Source organism: Xiphophorus hellerii, chromosome 20, assembly GCF_003331165.1.
Source record: "Xiphophorus hellerii strain 12219 chromosome 20, Xiphophorus_hellerii-4.1, whole genome shotgun sequence".
NCBI classification, from domain to species: Eukaryota; Metazoa; Chordata; class Actinopteri; order Cyprinodontiformes; family Poeciliidae; genus Xiphophorus; species Xiphophorus hellerii.
The window spans coordinates 17,497,827-17,518,084 of NC_045691.1; the positions used below are offsets into that span (position 1 = coordinate 17,497,827).

General features: G+C 38.6%; 1 long non-coding RNA gene across 1 annotated transcript; it reads left to right on the forward strand.

Moving 5' to 3' along the window:
• The first annotated feature begins 12,564 nt into the window (after window positions 1-12,564).
• On the forward strand, window positions 12,565-16,744 carry LOC116710066 (uncharacterized). The gene is made up of 3 exons (XR_004337033.1): window positions 12,565-12,634; window positions 14,004-14,163; window positions 16,090-16,744. It is a non-coding gene; the product is annotated as an uncharacterized LOC116710066 (long non-coding RNA).
• The last annotated feature ends 3,514 nt before the right edge of the window (window positions 16,745-20,258 follow it).

Below are 20,258 nucleotides of genomic sequence, written 5' to 3' on the forward strand. Positions count from 1 at the left end.
TGTACTTTTAAAGGGGATGTATTATTGAAAATTCATATTTTCCAAACTTTTTACTTCCATTTGGGACTCAGATGCTTGTAAAAATATCTCAAGTGCTTAAAAGAAAACACAGTGTAGGTTTTTTGGCAGTAAGTTAATGTTTTTGTATCTGGAAAATTAGTTTTTTCCAAAAACCTTCCAAATATAACTAATCAGTAAGCACTGATCCTAGTAACCCTAGTTACCAAGCAACCCCAGTCAAGCCCAGCCGGTTACCTAGCAACCCCAGTGAAGGCAATCTTTTTCAACTGATCTTTTAAAAAAATTGGTCCTTAAGATTAAAATACCGGGGGTAATAATAATAAGAGGGAATCCAGGGGGGCAAAAAACGGCAGTTCCAGGACCTCCCCAACTTCGTGTAGCCGAGTGGAAAAGCATGGCTTCGTGATGACCACCAGAGGGAGCTGTGTGTAGATGAGCCCTGAGCTTTGCCGGCTCGTTAGAGAAAGGGATGGAAAACGTTAGACCGGAAGGAGTAGCTTTGTGCTGTTTGCTGCGGTATGCTAACGTGCCTAACGGTTTTTCTACTGTCCTAAAAAAAGAAGGTAAATGTATCTAGAACTTTGTTTTTATTACAAAGTGACCTGTTGGTGTGTTTCTATGGAGTGTATAGGATTATATTACACCCAATAGGAAATTATATTGGGTGTGATGTTTGCAGATTTCTTTAAAGAACAGTGGAGTTCGTTCAGACTGTGAAGATCTGTGGGGCTTGTTCTGTCTTAATATATTGTGAGTTTCTGTTAAATGATATCTGGTTATAGATAAACAATAACCTGTTGTTATTTTACTGAATGTATGTTTATCTGACCTTACTATAGTGCCGGTTAGAGCGAATGGCCAGTTGCCACCAGCAATTTTGAGTAGTAAGCAGAGAGTTTACTAAGTGAATATTTTAAGATGTTGTATAACACTGAGTTGACCATATTCTAAGAAGTCTGTGTGATTTTATTTATTTTAATTTTTTTATAGAAGCGTGCCTGCTTCAGTTGTTTATGCACTCAGTTTTAAACTTATAGTACAGTATTTTATACATAACTTTGTTTAAAAGAAAATGAATTTATTTGATTTTGCTATTCAAGTAGCTGTCTCTGTAAGATTTTTGTTTAACAAAAATTCACCATTCTGTAAAACTCTAAATTCATTTAACGCTAATGTCCCTTTATTAGAGTATTCGAGAAATAGAACCCCATTTATAAGTTTTGTGTATTATTCCCCCCCGACCGTTGGACCGGGGGGAATAATAATAAGAGGAGGCCCAAGGGGGCAAAAAACGGTAGTTCCAGAACCTCCCCAACTTCGCTTTCTTCCTTCGGCTCTTTTTTTTGTGTGTGTGTGTGTTTAATTTTGTGTTTCAGCCAGCGTTAAATTTGTTGCATGTTAGGACAGAATGGTGCGCTAATCAGGCGTGTTGAGGTTAGGTTAATGGTTTGTAAACTGTTACAGTGTGTCAGAAGCTATTTGCCTCATATAACAGGGTTTTCACTCGGTAGTAAAAGGTAGTAAATTAAATTAGCTCAAATTAAGGCCAGTAAAAGGTAGTGTAACACTACGATTTGAGTTAAATCTGTGTTACCATAAAATTAGAGGTCGTGGGTGGAGAAAGACTGAGAGGGAATAGCGTAGCTGTCCAGACTTCTTTTCAACTTTTATTTCAACAGTACAGAACCGTCTCGGGCACTCCTAAAAAAATCAGCGAAGAAGAAACAGCTCCTCTTAAAGGCACAGCACAATTCCTTAGCTATGGATCAACTGTAGTAAGTAACTGATCTTGTATGTAACCACATTAATTCAAAAGGAAAAATAAATCGTCTTACAGTAGTAAAAGGTAACAAATAGAATTTGACTTGGTAGTAAATTTTTCAAAAAACATCTCATGACCCCTTCAATATATTTAGAATTTTACATTGATGCTGACTTTTTGATTTAAGTTCCTTTAACTATAAAATCTGTATTAAAAATTATATCTACTCCCAGGACCTGAGCTGACGTTGGTAGACTCGATTGGTTTCGCTGTCCGATCTGCTGCGCCTAACGTGGTGAGACTAGTGAGTCACCATGAGAAAATATACGTTTTCACGACTTTGCCTGGATGACCAGGTGACAGAGAAGCGCTTTGTAAAATGTGCAGAAAAAAATATAAATATGACCCTGTGACTGCGATCAAACCAAACCGAGTGGAACGTCTACCGTTCATTAGCAGTGGACTCCTGCGCAAGGGAGCAGATGAAATGTAGGAACATTTTTACACTGAATATGGGACTTCAAAATGGTCAAACCCTTTGGGTTAAAGCGGTGGATTTGCTGAGTAATTGGTTGGATGTAGCGGTCCCATTGACACTTTGCCCTGTGCCTGTTATAGGGCAGGAGATAGAACCCAAATAACAAATAAAAATGGGTAGGGCGGTAAAGTGGAGGGGCCAATGACACCCTGGCCCCCCCTGTTCCGGCGAAGCTGCGCAGGTCACTTCCAGTTTAGACTTGTGGGAATAATGTATTTAGTACCCACAGATTCCATTTTTTTCATAGCGCATGCTCACTGCGTGCTATTATTACCCCTAGCAACAGTTGCCATGCTGCTAACAATGATGTCATCAGCATAACTTCAAATGATGTCTGTAGACCTGTCAGGATAGCAAATTTTGCTGAGCGATTAATTGTCTCAAAAATTATTGCGATAAACGATAATATTGTTTGAAGACCTTTTTACACTGATTTAATGTAAATGACATAATAATGCATGTGATTTCTTGCCAAAGATAGATACACTTTATTTTCAAAAGAACACTAAACATTGGAACTGATAAACAAAATAAACAAAACAACCAAAAACGAAAATAAAATGGTCTCCATTAACAAAAAACGCACTTGAAGAAAAAAACTAAACAACATAAAGTAAAAGTGGAAATAAATACTGCATTCAACCAAAAGAGTGCAGATTATGAAGTCTGTATATTATGTTGCCCTTCAGTAATAATCAGATTTAAATAGAGAAGACGGGCACATCGACTACCTGATGCAATAGCTCACACTACATGATTTTTTGCTCCTATTTTTCCCTTTACAACAATCTTAAAACGTTGATCTTTCTAAGATTGTGTGGTGTGTTACGGTAGATCGTCCTCTGATCCAAATCAGGGTTTTTCCCCGACTGGGAGCTTAACGCAGCCTGTTGAATGTGACAGGTAGCCAATCAGAAAGCGCGGATTCTCCTCCGCACTTTCTGAGGGGAAATTACGGAGGGGAATCCCAAACAGCTGAAACGGCGCAACCCGAAGTCCAGCGGACATTGGAGATGATACGTGGAAACAACATTAATGTTTATTCAACATGCAAAGAATATAGAAATGACAAGAGGAGGAGTTGGAGCGAAACTGCTACCGCAGTTGATAAACCCGGTAACTTTTCAGCTGTTCTTCGTTAACGTGACGTAAATAGGTTATAATGATTTTCATTCAGTCAGGACTTTACGCTGACACTAGCCACATGCATTGGAGGTAGATTGTTGTAAAGCATTGATTAATGCCTGGTTTTAAAATTAGTTCACTGAACTTGTAGCCATTATTTTGTGCCCATTGTTGGACACCACACGGCAGGAACGAACCCGATCGAACCGTTATACCTAGGATTTCTGTCGGCTGTGTGGTCTGTCAGGTTTTGAAAATGGGCCGACAATCGGCCAACAGCTCTAAGATCGTGTAGTGTGCGCTGGGCTTTACACTAAGGAAATGAGGAAGGGGGGGTCAGTGGAGAGCACCGGAGTTAAGCCTTTTTTCATTCAGTGTCATTAACAGAAAGAGAAAAAGGCCAGGAGAGACGATAATGCCAATAATTAAAATGATGTCGATAGTTTTAATTTATCGTACGATTAATCGATTTATCGTTTATCGTGACAGGCCTAGATGTCTGTGTCATGAGGCCCTTCTAAGGATGACTTTGTGATGTCATAGAGTCCATGACATGACCAACTGATCAGTTAATTCTCTGGTCAGTCAACACAAAATTCATTTGGACGTTTTAGCTTTCTAAATAAAGATGAGTGACGAAAGTGAAGTTTATGTGAGACCTAAGGCCTCTTTTTGGAACAAAGTTAGAAAAACATTCTCTAACAAAGTACATCCATGTGTAAGAAGCACAGATTACCGAAAAAGAAACTTTCTCTGCGAACTTCTCTGGCAAGTCATTGAAAAAGCTGCAGACGGACCAACTCTCCATCTTGTCAGAGAAACCTTTCTGGAACAACATTGCAAAGTTTTGATCTAACTTGTGAGAAAAACAGGAGAATTAAATGTGGATGTTCTGTCAGAGGTATCAGAAGAACTCAGTGAAAGGATTTTCCAAAGCATTGCTAGAGATGCATTCCACTTCGCTTCTGGACTGAACTTAATTGCACTAGTTGATTACCCAGAAGGACACGAAGTTATTGTGGAAAAATTCAAAGATCAGCTGGAGAATCCTGTTCCTCCAACAGAAATGTTTGCATCTACAAAAAGAAAGATCATAAAGACTCTTTTTCCTAATGAGGACTTGTATGCAGATGAAAATTGCCTGAGTGAGGATTATACTCAGGCAGACATGGGTCCTGAACAGTTTTTGAGGGACGCGAACGGATGGGATTCAAACGGGGAACCGAAGATGAAAGGAGAGAAATGGTGCAAAAAATTCTTTGGCGATTGATTTATAAGTCTAGTTATAGATCTAGCTATGCTGCTTACAAAATGAAGCACACCGACCCGGTCCATAAAAAGCTTGCTCCAAAACTCTGGGAAGAAGTAAAGGACATAGATTTTGTCTTTTTTGATGAGATGGAAAGAAAACTCTGCGAAGACATCTTTCAACTGCTCTGTGGCAATGATAATGTAGTGAGAGAACTGCTGTTTAAGATGATCAAAAGTGACAACCCAATAGTTATTTACAAGCTTATACAGAGTTTCAGAAGAACCCTGGGACGTCCCAGGAAAATTCACCTTCGTAAAAACTATCTTCAGAAGGATGGAAGTGGTTTCAACATGCTTTCTGTTGTGGAGACGATTCAGACAATCAGAGGCAAGAACCCTGTAAGAGTGGACCAAACGGTGAGCCTCGCCCAGTCTCTGAGTCGGGACCGAACTCTGAGTCAGGACCGAACTCCGAGTCAGGACCTGCTGCCGAGTCAGGACCGAACTCTGAGTCAGGTCCGAACTCAGAGTCAGGACCGACATCCGAGTCAGGAGCAGCGTCTGAGTCAGGACCTGCCTCTGAGATAGGAAAGAACTCCGAGTCACGACCGGCCTCCTAGTCAGGACCTGCCTCTGAGTCTGGACCGGCCTCCGAGTTAGGACTGAACTCCGAGTCAGGTCCGAACTCGGAGTCAGGACCGGCCTCCGAGTCAGGACCGAACTCGGAGTCAGGACCTGCTGCCTAGTCAGGACCGAACTCTGAGTCACGACCGGCCTCCGAGTCAGGACCTACCGCCGAGTCAGGACCGAACTCTGAGTCAGAACCGGCCTCCGAGTCAGGACCAGCCTCCAAGTCAGGACCAAACTCCGAGTCAGGACCTGCTGCCGAGTCAGGACCAGCCTCCAAGTCAGGACCAAACTCCGAGTCAGGACCTGCTGCCGAGTCAGGACCGAACTCTGAGTCACGACCGGCCTCCGAGTCAGGACCTACCGCCGAGTCAGGACCGAACTCTGAGTCAGAACCGGCCTCCGAGTCAGGACCAGCCTCCAAGTCAGGACCGAACTCTGAGTCAGAACCGGCCTCCGAGTCAGGACCAGCCTCCAAGTCAGGACCAAACTCCGAGTCAGGACCTGCTGCCGAGTCAGGACCGAACTCTGAGTCACGACCGGCCTCCGAGTCAGGACCTGCCGCCGAGTCAAGACCGAACTCTGAGTCATGACCGGCCTCCGACTCATGACTGGCCTCCGAGTCAGGACCGAACTCTGAGTCAGGACCGGCCTCTGTAATTTGTAAGTTCGTACACTTGAAATAAGATAAAACTTGAACTTGAACTGGGCTTCGCCGCCGCCCTGCCCGTTGACCGAGTCACCAGTTTTTCAGGACTGTCACTTGTGTAGGTTGCGGTAAAACAATATTGCCACATTTAAGCTGTGATAGCAGGTCTTCCCACATATTTTGTAGCCTAAAACCTCTGACGAAAGCCGGTCAGCGAGTTGCTAACATGTAAACACATGGCGGTTCCGGTTTTCAGGGGAAGTCGCGTCCATAAATCACGCAAAGCCTCATGCGGGTTAGGAATAAGGTGGATAGTCCGAAAAATACTGTAATGTTTGTTTGGTGTTTGGAAAACGAGTCGTTTCAAAGACAATTGATTTGCTGACTTACCATCCAGAAACCACTGGCTGTATTCTTGTTGGCTGTGCAGGAGCCTCTAATGGGTCACCTTTAAATACCCAGACTGATGTGTGCTCTTTTATTTTTTTACAGTACATCTGTTGTACCATAAAACTTTAATTTAATTTCTGTCATATATGAACACAAATCAACATAATCTGTAACAGTATTTTGATAGAGAAAGAGTCCCTCAACTGCTGCCGTCTTAATGAACGACTTTCTTCCTGAAGGACAATAGATTCATTTGCCTCTTGATTTTTCTGGTGAGTAAAATACTTTTAACTGCATGAAAATGTGGCTCAAATTTAAAGTATTTTGGATACCAATGTGAAAACACATAAACTAAATGATGTGAAACGGTCAGATGTTCCTTCAGGCATCATCGGGGTTTTAGTGGACTGCCTCTGAATTTCAGCCCAAGGCCTGAAGGACGAAAGTGTCTGATTTACTGAGTTTCACAGAGAGCTGGGTAATGACGGTCTCACTCTTTGCTGCGATTGTAATCAACACTTTTCCACTATAATCCCCAGCTGACTGATCACGGAGGGGAAGTCCATTAGCTACCTGCAGATGTAGATAAGCAGATTGACTGTTTTTAAAAATGCAGCGGCTCATATCGCACAGAAAACCTGACACATATCAATGATGTGAGGAAAGGCTGCAGAGAAAAACCTCAAATTCACCAATAAAGCAACAAAAAAGATCAATATGATGCTACTAAATTATCCTTTCTTCAGCTCCAGGTGGGAAAAGGCTTCAGAGATACTTTCTTCAAATCAATGACCAGAGAGGAAATGGTCCAGTTTGAGCAGAAACCAATCAATTAATCAGATTTAATCACAGCTAATCAGCATTGAGATGCTGTCAGGAATGACACTGCTTGTCACTCAATGGCCTCATTCATTTAGTTCATTAATTTAAATAAACACGATCTAAATTATATCTTTTTCAAGATTATTATTCCATCACACCATGTTTTCACTTAGATCTACAATTCTATAACCTCATAAATGTGTGTTGTTGTATTTCTGTGGTTAAAATCAAGATTTTTTTTTTAATGAAACATAATTGTTAATTTGGTTTAGATTCATTTTTTGATTATTTCCTTGTTGTTCATGTTCAGAAATTGACTCCACACGTGCTTCAAAACAATGTTCAGTTAGTTTTACTTATTATTGTAACAAGGTAGTTTTATTCTAACATATTTTTCCAACATAATTATACAGGTTGTGTCATCATTACATGTGCAAAAGTTATTTATTATATTTTTATATTAAAAGTCTTTAGTTTTAGTTAAACACACTACCAACGACTTAAAAGTACAAAAAAGAAGAACTTGTGTGTTTTTCTATAGAATATGATGAAGAGGATTAAAGAAGCCATTTTGGCTAAACCTAAACATAATGGTGGATAGATGACAGTTATTGTTCGTTGTTAGAATAATGATGTATTGTTATCATTCTTACATTAGTAGTTTTACTAGTTTGTTTTTCATTCATAGGTTTATAATTCACACCCCAGGGAGGAAGATTCTGTTAAACCGTGTGAAAGACAAAACTTGCTTTTTCTGTAGACCTTGAAGCTGCAGCTGCTTTCTAATCTAGGGATCCTCCTTAAAGTGTGTTAGTTTCTGTTCTCTTTCAGCCTTGTTTAGAATAGGCCCCCCTTGATTTATTACCTCCACTTTCCATTTTTGTATTAAATGACTTGTTCTAATGCAGAGAGTCAGAACTCATGGTAGACTCCTTGGAGAAGTGGCTTGCCATGCTTTCTCCTTTTGCAAAAGACTTGATTGAAAACTAAAACGTTGTCTGTGGTTGTCTTTTTATGAAGGTTTGAGAAATACCTATCATTCGTCTTTTCTTGTCATTCGACCTGCAACTCTTCTGATTCTCATCTGTCACCATGTACATCTTCACCTCGCCGTCTCCTCTTCATCAGTCTGTCTTTCATCTGCTCTGTGAAAGACAGATCAACCAACCATCTTGATCTGTTGGTCACACCAGCATGAAGAACAGCAGAAAGTGGCTGATCTTTTTAGAAACACTCTCCATTTGTCCTCTTTCACTGAATGTATCTATACAGCAGATTTATTTTACCCTTGAACAGGTTAAAATGAGTCTATGGGCTACAGTAAACATGTTCATTAAATTTTTTTTGCACAAAATCATTCTTAGATGATGAGTTCAGTCTGCTCAGTTCTGCATATTTTGAGCTCCTTTTAGGGTCTCTTGTCACTTTAAATCCTTGTAAGCTGCTGACCAAACATGCTGGAGCTCAGCTCAGGTTGCTAGGTGACACACTGGGCCCAGTTGGGGTTGCTAGGTAACGACGGAATGTGGATTATTTTTTAAATGGTTACTTTTCCAGGCACAAGAAAACATTAGTTTATTGCCAAAAACAGCGGGGTAGTTACCTGTAAGCGCTCGGTAGGTTTTCAGAAGCAGCAGAGACTAACATGGCGGTGCAAGAATGTGCAAAATGTGAATTTTGCTAAATAGATTAAACGCGATTGAAGTAGCCAATTGGAACTGAAAAACACAGAAGGAAAGCTCAACTTTAGGGAAAAATAACATGGAGAATTAGCTCAACCCTAAGAAGAAATTTAAAAATTTAAGTATGCGGCGTGTATTTAATTTAGATCTCTCTATTTAAAAAAACCTTCTTCTTTCTGCTGTGTGAAAAGAATCAGTTAAATAAGATTAATAATTTAAAATCCACCAACTGAATCTGAATGAGTCTTTAGGAAACAGACAGGAAGCCAGTGGAGTGATAATGATGCTGGAGTCATTTGTTTTCATGTTTATCTTTTTGCTCAGATAAAATGAAAACATGTTTCAGGTCAGTTTGCCCTATAACTAAACTGAACCCTCACATCATCACTGTGTCCCTTCCTGCTTCCATTTCATACCTGAATACAAACCATCTTCCTCTGAAGCCTCGGTCCTTTGTTTATTTTTTATTTTAGTTAAGCTTTTCCATAAGTTACAGAGATATATAGTCACAAACAAGGCTACAATCTCATGTACACTTTAATTGCATGTACTGTGACATAAAACCGTCTAATCAAACCCGTAGAGCAAAACAGTACAGCATTATCTTTAAAAAGGGTTTAGGGTCACTTTATTATTTCTACATTCACTTGTTCATTAGGTCTTTGTGACTCATCTGTTTGAAGCAAAAAAATATTTAACCACAGGCTGAGCAGGAGAAAAATTCAACCTTATTTATCAAACATGAGGGATAAACACAACTAAGAGTAAAGAAGGAAGCAGAGACGGCAGATTACTGAGCCTACCTTGATAAATACTAATGGAACAATTCAGCTGACATTATGTGTGCACACGGAAACCTTCATTTAACTTGATTTATTGTGTGAAAAGAACGTGTGTATGCCCTAATCATGCAAATCACATCACACTTGCAGATATGGAAACAAGGAATTAGTGTTAAGACGCGCTGAGCAGGAGGCATAAACAGTTTAGGATAAAAAACATCTGGAGGTATAAAATCATATGTAGCTTCAAATATTAAGTCAACACAATACTCTGCATTGTTCTAAATATTTAGCTAATGCATAGTGGGGATAAAATGATATTCAGAATTACCTAATATATTGCTCAAAACATGAATATCTTTAACCTAAAAGATTAAAATCATCTTGCATCAAAATACATTTCTTAGCAGGGCATTAATAGGACTCCAAACCCCAGAAATGTGTAGAGTAAGATGGATGTCAGGATGCACAAACCTACTGGAGGAAAACTCATCGTCTACTGGCGGATACAAACCTCTTCTTCTGCTGTTTCTACGACAGAGTGATGAGGTTGAACTGTGGGAGCGTCCAGGAGGAAAATCCCTGAAGACGAGGTAAAAATAACGCGAACATAAACGACAAAATGTTCACAGCTTATTAAAGGTAAAAAAAAAAGAAAAACTCTCTCCAAAATCATTTCAGATGTGGCCCCGTCTTCAGCTCACCTGAATCAAATGAATCGTTCATCAGCCGACATGAGAAAGTGATTCAGTCGCCTGAAGCAGCTTGTTGGAGCTAAATCTAAAGCTGGACACTCTGACGTATTTCATGTCTGCTTCTCCTGGCCGTCAGTCACCAAAACCACCGAGTTCCTGAAAGTAAATCAAATATATTCCTTCAGCTGAGATTCAAGTTGCTGCCACACTCTTTGTTATCTTGCCAATGAAGTTGGGCTAAATAAAAACTTGCTGTAAGGGGGTCTAAACATGAAAAAGGTTTATGAAGTCCTACCAGATCCATAAACTTGTGGCGCTTTTAGTGGATGAGACAAAAAAGAGACAAAAAAACAAAAACATTTTTGCCTCTCCTACTAATTTCTCCAGAGCTTTAAAATCTGAATAACCTTAAAAAAGAGAAAGAAATCTCATAAGTAACAGTTTTATGTGGAATTTGAATATTTTTAGGTTTTACACTCAAAAGTGTAACAATTATTTATTTTTAAATATGGCACCAAACCAGTGATTATTGTAATTGAATATATTATAAAAACGTCAATCTAAGTAAAAACTGTTGATTTAATTACGTTTAAGTGAATTGAAACCTAGTAGTTCCTACTGGGTAGAGTTTATTGATTATTCAATATTATTGACTGGCTGATAAAATATACTTAAATTGTACTTAGTAATTTTGAGCTGATAGTATTTATGCAGAAATATGTAAACTGTGGTTCATACAAAAAATTACAACTTTATAAAGTCAACATAATAATATACCAAACTACACAGTCATTTTAAATGTTGCCTTTCTTGTTTAATGGAAACACCAAAATTGTGTTTTTTCGACATTAGCATAATACTGACAAGTTTTCGGGAACATTTGTAATGGAGATGCTGTAGTGTGACAGTGGATATTATCTACAAAATATTTTTAAATAAAGGATTTCAAACAAAAATACATCTTTTAACTGCAGAACAATTATTTCATAATAAATGAGAAAATATCAATTTATTCACAGAGATCTCCCTTTATTTCCCACAGGTTTAAAACCCTGGCAGAAGGACACGCATGCTTTTATTATTAAACCTTGCAGTGTTTGTCAGATTGATTGCTGTAAACCTTTTAGCATTTCTTTTGTTCCCTCACAATGGACAGCATGGCGCTCTCCGTTCTGCTGCCCACTGCGTCCCAACCCTCAGACGGTCCTGCTGTCTGCAGTTTCTATCCGTCATGGTCCAATCAGCGCCGGAGTCACACCGGAGACCCAGGATGACTCCGATCAGCTCTGATTAACAAGACAACCGCTGCAGAGCAAAAACCAGAACAGCAAAACCAAGGCCTGAAACAACAGCCTCACACTTTGATTCTGCTTTTCACATTTCTTTTTATTTATTATGTTTTCATGTGATGGAGCAACACAAAGCAGCAAAATTATCAATTCAAAAGAAAGTGATACATGTACAGCAATATTCACACCCCTGGACAAAGTTCATTTTACTCAAACATTTACCTATAAAAAGTTAAATCAGAGAAACTGATCATTTTATGTGGTCTCTTATTTTTTTCCAGAGCTGTATACATATATCTATATATCAAAAATAACTTACAAGAAAATTGACTTTGCGGTTTAATGCCTTGAAATTGGGCCACTGTCTCTTTAAGAAGCTCCTGCTCTTTCCAACACTTCACCTTCATCATGTCATCACAACAACATTCCTCTATTAACCCTTTACCAACGTTTTTACCAGTGTTGCATTAAGAAGTAGCCTCATACTGAGCTCAGCAGATGTGCAGTTCCACCAGATGTTTGCTAATTGTTGCTGGCTAGTCTGAAGGAGTGGAGTGGGCAGCTCTGTGAGGCGGAGCCTCAGAAGCTCTGGAGGAGCTGCGTCTTGAAGCCGGTGCTCTGTCCAGCCAGGCATTTTGCACAGCTGATTGGTTGCCATGGAGATTAAAGACTCTATCAAACATGGAAGAACGAATCAACGAATCAGCTATGTTTTTGATGAGGGAATAACATTATAACACAATATAAAGCTAAAAAAAAACACACAAAAAACAATTTAAATCCATCTGTTTTGTGAAGACCTCAGTGGTTTGTTAGGGAACAATGATGAACAAAATAAGAAAATAATATGCAGTCAATCCAGATGTAGATATAAGATGAAATGTACAGATGAGATCAAACCTCCTGCTTAATATGACATTTTCAATCTCATTCCCACTAAAGCAAAGACACAGGAGCAGAAATCGCATGCTGGACTGGCGACAGATGTGCTGCAGAAGCAGGTAAAACCCAAATGAACACAGAGCTCTCCTGAACGATCAACAGCTCAGGCAGCAAACACTGAGGATGGCTGTTTTCTCAGCTTACGGCTGAAGATTTCTGGGCCCATACTGATGTAACCAGATCAATAACGCTCCCCGCCAACAACATAATGACTTACAAAAAACTTTGTCTCCAATGTTTCACTGAAACTTTGGGTTCAGTTCTTTCTCCAGTTGATGCTTTTGTAATCAAAGCTTTAATAATGCAGAAAATGTGATAATTAATGATCATCTGGGTGTCTTCAATCGTCCGTTTACAGAGAGAAACCTGAAGTCAATGCATTGACCATGCAGACGTCGCTGCAACCAGCGTATCAAAGCAATGCAGGATGGGTTCACATTTAATGGCTTCTAATAAAACAGTTTTTCTAAATAAAGAGATTCGGATGCAGAGACGTGGTTAGAGTTGCCAAAATATATAATCAAGTAAGAGAACCTTACTTTAATATATTTTTACTCAAAACATTTAAAACATATCTGATAAAAAAGCTATACTTTGTGATTTGAACATGTGTTTTAATTTGTAAAAATGACAATCAGGCACACATAAATATAATTTGAATATATATTTTGGCTACATGTAGCTTCACACTTTACTTATGGAACACTTTTCATTTAGTCAGGAAGTCAACATATTTACCTGAGATGGCGCACCAGGCTCAGCAGAAAGAAAATCACATTAGAAGCTTCTAAACATGTAAGATGACTTATTATAGCAAACTGTACAGGTGTGTATTACTGCCTGCACTGCAAAAACACAAAATCTTTCCAAGTATTTTGTCTTCTTTCTACTGCAAATACATTAGTAGACATGAAATAAAACAAAACTAACTTACAAGAAACTTTTCAGTGCTATATAGTAGCTAATAATTCCTTATGCTTGGTTTAAAGCAGGGGTCTCAAACTCCAGTCCTCGAGGGCCGCAGACCTACAGTTTTTAGATGTGCCACAGGTACAAAATGCTGGAATGAAATGGCTTAATTACCTCCTCCTTGTGTAGATCAGTTCTCCAGAGCCTTAATGACCTAATTATTCTGTTCAGGTGTGGAGCAGCAGAGGCACATCTAAAGGTTGCAGGACTGCGGCCCTCGAGGACTGGAGTTTGAGACCCCTGGTTTAAAGTTAGTTATAAGTAAAATAATCTGTGATTATGTGATTTTGAGAGGCAAAAAAAATGGTATGTGGTCAAAGACAAATATTAAAGTGACAGGATCCTTGGGGCGTGTCATATCTGCCTGCAGCAGATCTCCTCTGCTTTGAGAGCAGGAATGTGCAAACATGTCTTGATGTGAGTCTAAACACACATCAGGACATGTGTCTCTGTCTCCAGCTCCAGCAGAGCGGCTCCTGCTGACAGAGCAGTTCTATCAGCAGGAGGATCTGAAAAGCTTCAGCTTCTCCAGAGCGCCGTTTCTGCAGCGGGAGCTGCTCTACGTCACAAAACCCACGACACGTCCAACATGGAGGCGGCACCTCGCTTAGACCTGCAGGTGAGTCTTCAACACACTTAAAGGTTCATCCTGGAAGCACATACTGCCATCTAATGGTTGAAATGTACAATTAGGCCTGTTTAACTCAGATGCATTTTAAAACATTTTGTTTGAAAACAAAATGTATTAATAATATTATTATTATAATAAATTGGTTTCTATTGAATGTTCTGTACTTAAATCAATAATCTGTTCTTATTTTGCAATCTGTTTGACAATAGAAATCCAACCAGTTTATGATTTTAAATAATTGGGTAATAAAGTCTCAGTCATGTTAAACACATCAGTTATTTTGTGCAAGCAGCAACATTATAGTCATTTATAAAACTACCTAAACCTACAAACTCACTACAAGCTTCAGCTGAATCTAAGGTAAATTTTTAAAATAATTTAATGTTTTTTTTCTCTCCTTCCTGATAGATTGTAAAAGTGTGGAAACAAAGCAGCCTGCACACTGCAAAACTCAAAATATTACCAAGTATTTTTGTCTAGTTTCTGGTCCAAATATCTTAGGACATTTGAAATAAGACAAAACTAACTTTCAATTATCCTTTCAGCAATAAATAAGAGTTTAAAAAATCTGAATATTTGTTACTTTTTAATTAATATTAAGGAATTATTAACTTAAAACAAACTCCTACATTTAGCTGAAAAGTGACTAGCTGAAGATATATGAAGCAGAAACGAACTATACTTGTTAATATTTTGAGTTTTTGCAGTGTAACAACATTTTATTCCCCGCAATGAGTGATACTCATACCAATACCAATCCGATACCAATATTTACTGATTAGATTTAATGTAATTCAATAATTCAAGAAACAAACTGACAGGCTTACTAAATACCAATTTTTGAGCAGCTTCACTCACATCTTTAACCGTTCCCTGTTACATTACTCCAAATTAAAATCATGACTAAATCAGCCTTAATCTATTCTTCCTCAGGCAAACAACATGCAGGTTACCTGATCACTCAGCCTCTCGTGATTTCTGCAGTTATCAATACTCAGGTTCATTACTGGAGTCCAAATGGTTCGGTTGTCTGAAGAACCATTAGATAAGACAAGATGTTCTCTTTATTGAGCCCATGGGGAGAATTCAGTTGTTACAGCAGCACAAACAAAAGCAAATTGCATAAAGTGATAAAATACCTTAGAGGGGATAAATACTCCAGTGTGGGATATAGGAATTGTTTAAGTTGTTTATAAGAATAAATATTCACACATTCCATTATTATACATGATTTATGCAACTAAAATAAGACTTTATTCATCCTGTGGGTAATTCAAGTATCCTCTGGCATCAATGATAGTTGCATATGCCAAAATGCAAGTTGTAAAAAGATAACTTGCTGCAAGATATGAAGTTGCTGCGTAATAATAAAAGGTAAAAGTCATATATGACACATTTGAAGGCATGTGAAAACGCAAAATCTTACCACAAGTGTACAAATATTTTAGTACACTTCAAATAATAAAACTTTCCAGCACGATATTGGAGATTAAGTCAATGATTTATTAATATTGATGAAAAAGTAGTAATTCCATTGGCAGATTATTTCTCTTATAACAAGGGAAAATGTCTTTTTATGTGAAATTAGAGGAACTAGTACTTTTTAAAGTCAATATTAATAAATTATTGACTTAAAACAAGCTCCTATTTTGCTGAAAAGTTACCTGTAGGTTAATTTGGTCTTATTTTAAGTTTACTAAGTTATTTGCTCTAGAAACGAGATCAAAATACTTAATATTTTGTGTTTTTGCCGTGCACAGCTTTTTGGGGTTTTTTTGTCTTTTGTCTAGCAGAAATGTTTCCCACCTCTGTGATCCGCCTGATTTGTCCTGAGGCTGCAGCTTCCTCACAGAGGACGAAATTAGAGTCCATGAAAAGCCTGAGCTGATTCTCTTTTTCTTTTTTGCTTTGCAGCAACATAGCAGATGGGAAACAGGCTCGTAATGAGACAGCAGCGCAGCATTAGAAATGGATTTTAATTTTCTGAAGGTAGGAAGAGGAGCAGCAGTGATGAAGGTAATGAGAGAGAAGCTGGAGAAGAGGAGGATGACGTCTGGTAGCAGGAACCTTTTTGTCCTTTCAGGTGGGGGGTAATGAGAGGCGGTTTGAGAATGACACAAAACCAGAAACACTGGTAAACAGAAGATGGCAACTCATTTTAAAGGTTTAAATTCTATAAAACATGATTTAAAGAAACTATAAGGTTAAATGTAAAAGGCAGATATTCTATGTAACACCAACAAACTCACCAGATAAACAGTTCCTCTGGTTTATTTAGATATGTTGTCACATATAGTCGATTTTATGTATTTTATTGGGATTTTGTTCACTAGTAAAGTGAAAGAAGAATGAAACATGTTTCTCAATTATTTTGCAAATAAAAATGTTAAAAGTCTACTATGTGTTTGCATTCAGCCCCTTTGTGTCGATGCTTTATAAAACCACTTTTACCTCCAATAACAACTGCAAGTGTCGGCCAGCGATTGGTCATGTTTTTTTAACCACTTCATTGTTTGTTTGTAATAAAATTTATTCTTTAAAAAATGTCTGGTTGTTCTGATAAAAACACAACAGGTGTAAGTGAACCAATTTGTCCTTCTAATGTGTTATTGCAGTTTTCTCCAACGCTGGCCCTCACGGCCAGCACTGTCCTGCAGGTTTTAGGTGTTTCCCTGCTGCTGCAGACATGAATGAGGGGATTAACAGGCTTCTGCAGCACTTGATGGCCTTCAGAGGAGGTAATGATCATTTCAATCAGCTGTGCTGGAAAAGGGGCTCATACAAAACATGCAGGACATTGAGCTTTAGGACCAGAGCTGGGAGTCTTTATGTGGTTTTCTTAACACTTTTTTCTCTATTCTTCCATATTTGATGTGATGTCGTCTCCGGCACGACATTTGCATAAAAAGTAGCTTAAATGTAAATACCGCAGTTACTGCAGCACATGTTTTCATGCTGCCATAGAGATACCACTGGAATTTATATACATAAAATCAAGCATGACTACCTTCACTTATTGATCTTTGATTTGACTATCTATAAGTGTCGTTATGACAAATAATGGGATGTTTACTATCAGTTACCTTCGTGCAGATAAACATGTGGTAGCTGCCATCAATCATAGCTTCATTCAACTGCACTTGAGGTCAGCTGCAGGCCTTGATCCATTTCTTGCGTTATTCCAGACTTTGTTTGGGTTGTGGAAATGTAATAAATTGTATTCCGCCTGCTACACGCTCTGGATAATGACTGTCGGGATGGCATGTTCCCCACTAACAACACTGGACCATAACCTCCTAACTCAAACTCTTTATGGCCGCAGCTTGTTAGCATAGCAATGATGAACCGCGGCAATGTTGACGGAGGTTCAGTTCCTCCAGATAAGGGGCATGGCCTTCAGGACAAATAGCGATCGGTGATTGGTCAGTTGCTGACAAACACCCTAGAATGATTGACAGGTGGAGTTATGTTAGTTGGAACCCTATGAATGCAGAAAAACTCCTGATAGCACTGCATGAATTTCCAAATAACTTAGCAGCATTAAAACACACAGTTAGTGAAGAAGAAGGAAACAGTTTGGAAACACTTTTTTTTTTAGATGGAATTGCTTTCATCAGGGAATCTTTTTGTGTTGTAAAAGAGTTTAACAGTAGGAATAGAAACCGACCTAACAAAAGAAATATTGTTGAACTGATCACAACCATTGCTTTGTCTGATCTATACATACAGTATCTTCTTCTTCTTCTTCTTTTTCAGTGTTTCTGGAAAATCAGAACACTGAAAATGACCCAGCAGTGCTTTTAATTATAATCGTTCAGTCTCTATTGGAAGGTAATTTATCTGTGGAGAAGCTATTGTAACTGAATTTTCATCAGATGTTGAAAATCTGCAATATTTGGCAAACAGTTAAAAGAAGGAGAAAACAAATATCTGGAAAACTTTAGAGTTTGTGAAGAAGTTGTCCCCCTGTTTTTTGACAACAAGAAACAAGATAATGAGAGCAAGAAACATGCGAGGGACAAGCAGCTGTAGAAGGACACACAGTACAAAGAAAAGTAGAAAAAAGCCTGCAATTTTCTGTTGTGGGTAAGTAAGGGTGAGTGTGCAAGAGAGTAAAAGTAGAAAATGGAGTCAGAGAGCAATGACACACAGGACTGGTTGTTTTTACAAGGGTGCTTCAGGGAGCAGCTGCTGGAAAAGAGAGAGAGGGAGAGAAGACAGGCTGAAAAATCATTATATCTGGGTTTTTACTGCCTGTAAATGTGTTTTCCTTTCCTCTATTGTTTTAGAGCAACGACACAATCAGTTTAGAGCTGAGCCAACAGATTCACGATGAAATGTGAGGGACGAAAAGCAAAGGGAATTTTCTCCTCCATGTGATTGGAGGCCATTTTGTAAAGCAAAGTCTCTACAACCTATAAGCGATTGTTACATCTCGCTCATTATGTCCAGCACAAAAACACATTTTCTTTGATAAGTCCTGTTTTTTTATTTATTTAATGAGAGACATCCTGACATAAACAGGAACTCAGATGTTCTTCTGGCATATGTGCAGATTTAATCCTGCTCCAGCTTAGCATCCAACACTTCAATCACATTGTCACATTTTAATAATTTAACAACACACAAAATCCAAATTTTTTGTGTTTTTATATTTCTATTTGGGCCTCGACTGCTTCTTAAAAACAACCAGAGCACTTAAAAAATAAAAACACCCAGCCATTTTTTGGCAATAAGTTAATGTTTCAAATGAGTCGTTTCAAAAGAGTCACAAATCAGCAGGCACTGCCCTTTACCTAGCAACCCCACCTGGGCCCAGCCCATCACCCAGCAACCCAAGCAGAGATCCAGCACGTTTGGTCAGCTGGTTTTACCTCCGTATGCGCTGTACAATGGCTGCTAGAAAAGACAACTGTTTTATTTTATTGGCTTACCATCCAGAAACCACTTGCTGCATTCTTGTTGGTTGTGCAGGAGGCTCCACTTCTACTTTTCTAAGATGTACAGTTGGATAATTGCGCATCAATTTTCCCATGTGAGTGTAAATGTTGAATTGGGGCGTGGCCAGCAGCAACTTATTAGGATTTAAAGTGAGAAGACGCCGTAAAACATTTTATTCTGAAAGGAATTCAAACTATCCAGACTGAAATTTCAGTGATTTTCTGCAAAACATGTAATGAACATGTTTTTTATAGCCTGTAGATCTATCCAAACCTGTTAAGGAAGCATTACAGGTCATCTCTAATGTTTAAGTTCATAGCAAACATAGACCCAAGATAATTTATTCAGGAACAGAGAGGAAAAAACATTTCTACATCAACAATTCAATTTTATTGAACTAATTGCTTCTGGTCAACATCTGATGTTGTGTTTTTAAAACAATTTAGACATAATTTACCACCTCTTCCTTCTGAAACGGTTTATGCTGTAATAAACAACAAGCATCACCAGATATATCACTGTATCTTTATGATTAGCTGTGTAATAGTTTAAATACTTCAGTAGGGACTGTTCTACTTTACTTTGGATCTTATTGTTTAATAATCATCCTTAGATTAGATTTGTTTATGTTGGTGGTTTAAGATCAGAGTCAGTTTTGTTTTCATGCTCCGAGTTTTACGCCTCCTCCTTCTTGCCCTGTTCAGCCCTGGAGGATTTCCATGTTACTTATGAGGTTGAGGATAATTGGCTTTTAAAGGACGGCAATAGGAGCGAAGGCTAATTACACTAATTAAAAGCCTTCATGTCCCACCCAGCATCGTCGTTTCCTGACAGCCTGCTGCAACGCCTCCAATTAACCCTTCGTTTTCCTGTGTTTTATCTCCGGTGCTGGATGCAGCAGGAGGCGCTCAGAAAGCAAAGAATGAGTTTGTCTGTTTGCAGAGTTGGGTAGTAACTAGTTACAGTGACTCGATTACATTTACTTGAGTAACGTTTTTGGAAGAATTTACTTTTACGAGTATTTTTACAGAGCTGTTCTCTTTACTCTTACTTGAGTAAAATTTCTGGATTCTCTACCCAATAAATGAAGAACAAGCACGTTTTAACCAAAAATTCACCAGACGCAGAGACACGCCTACAGT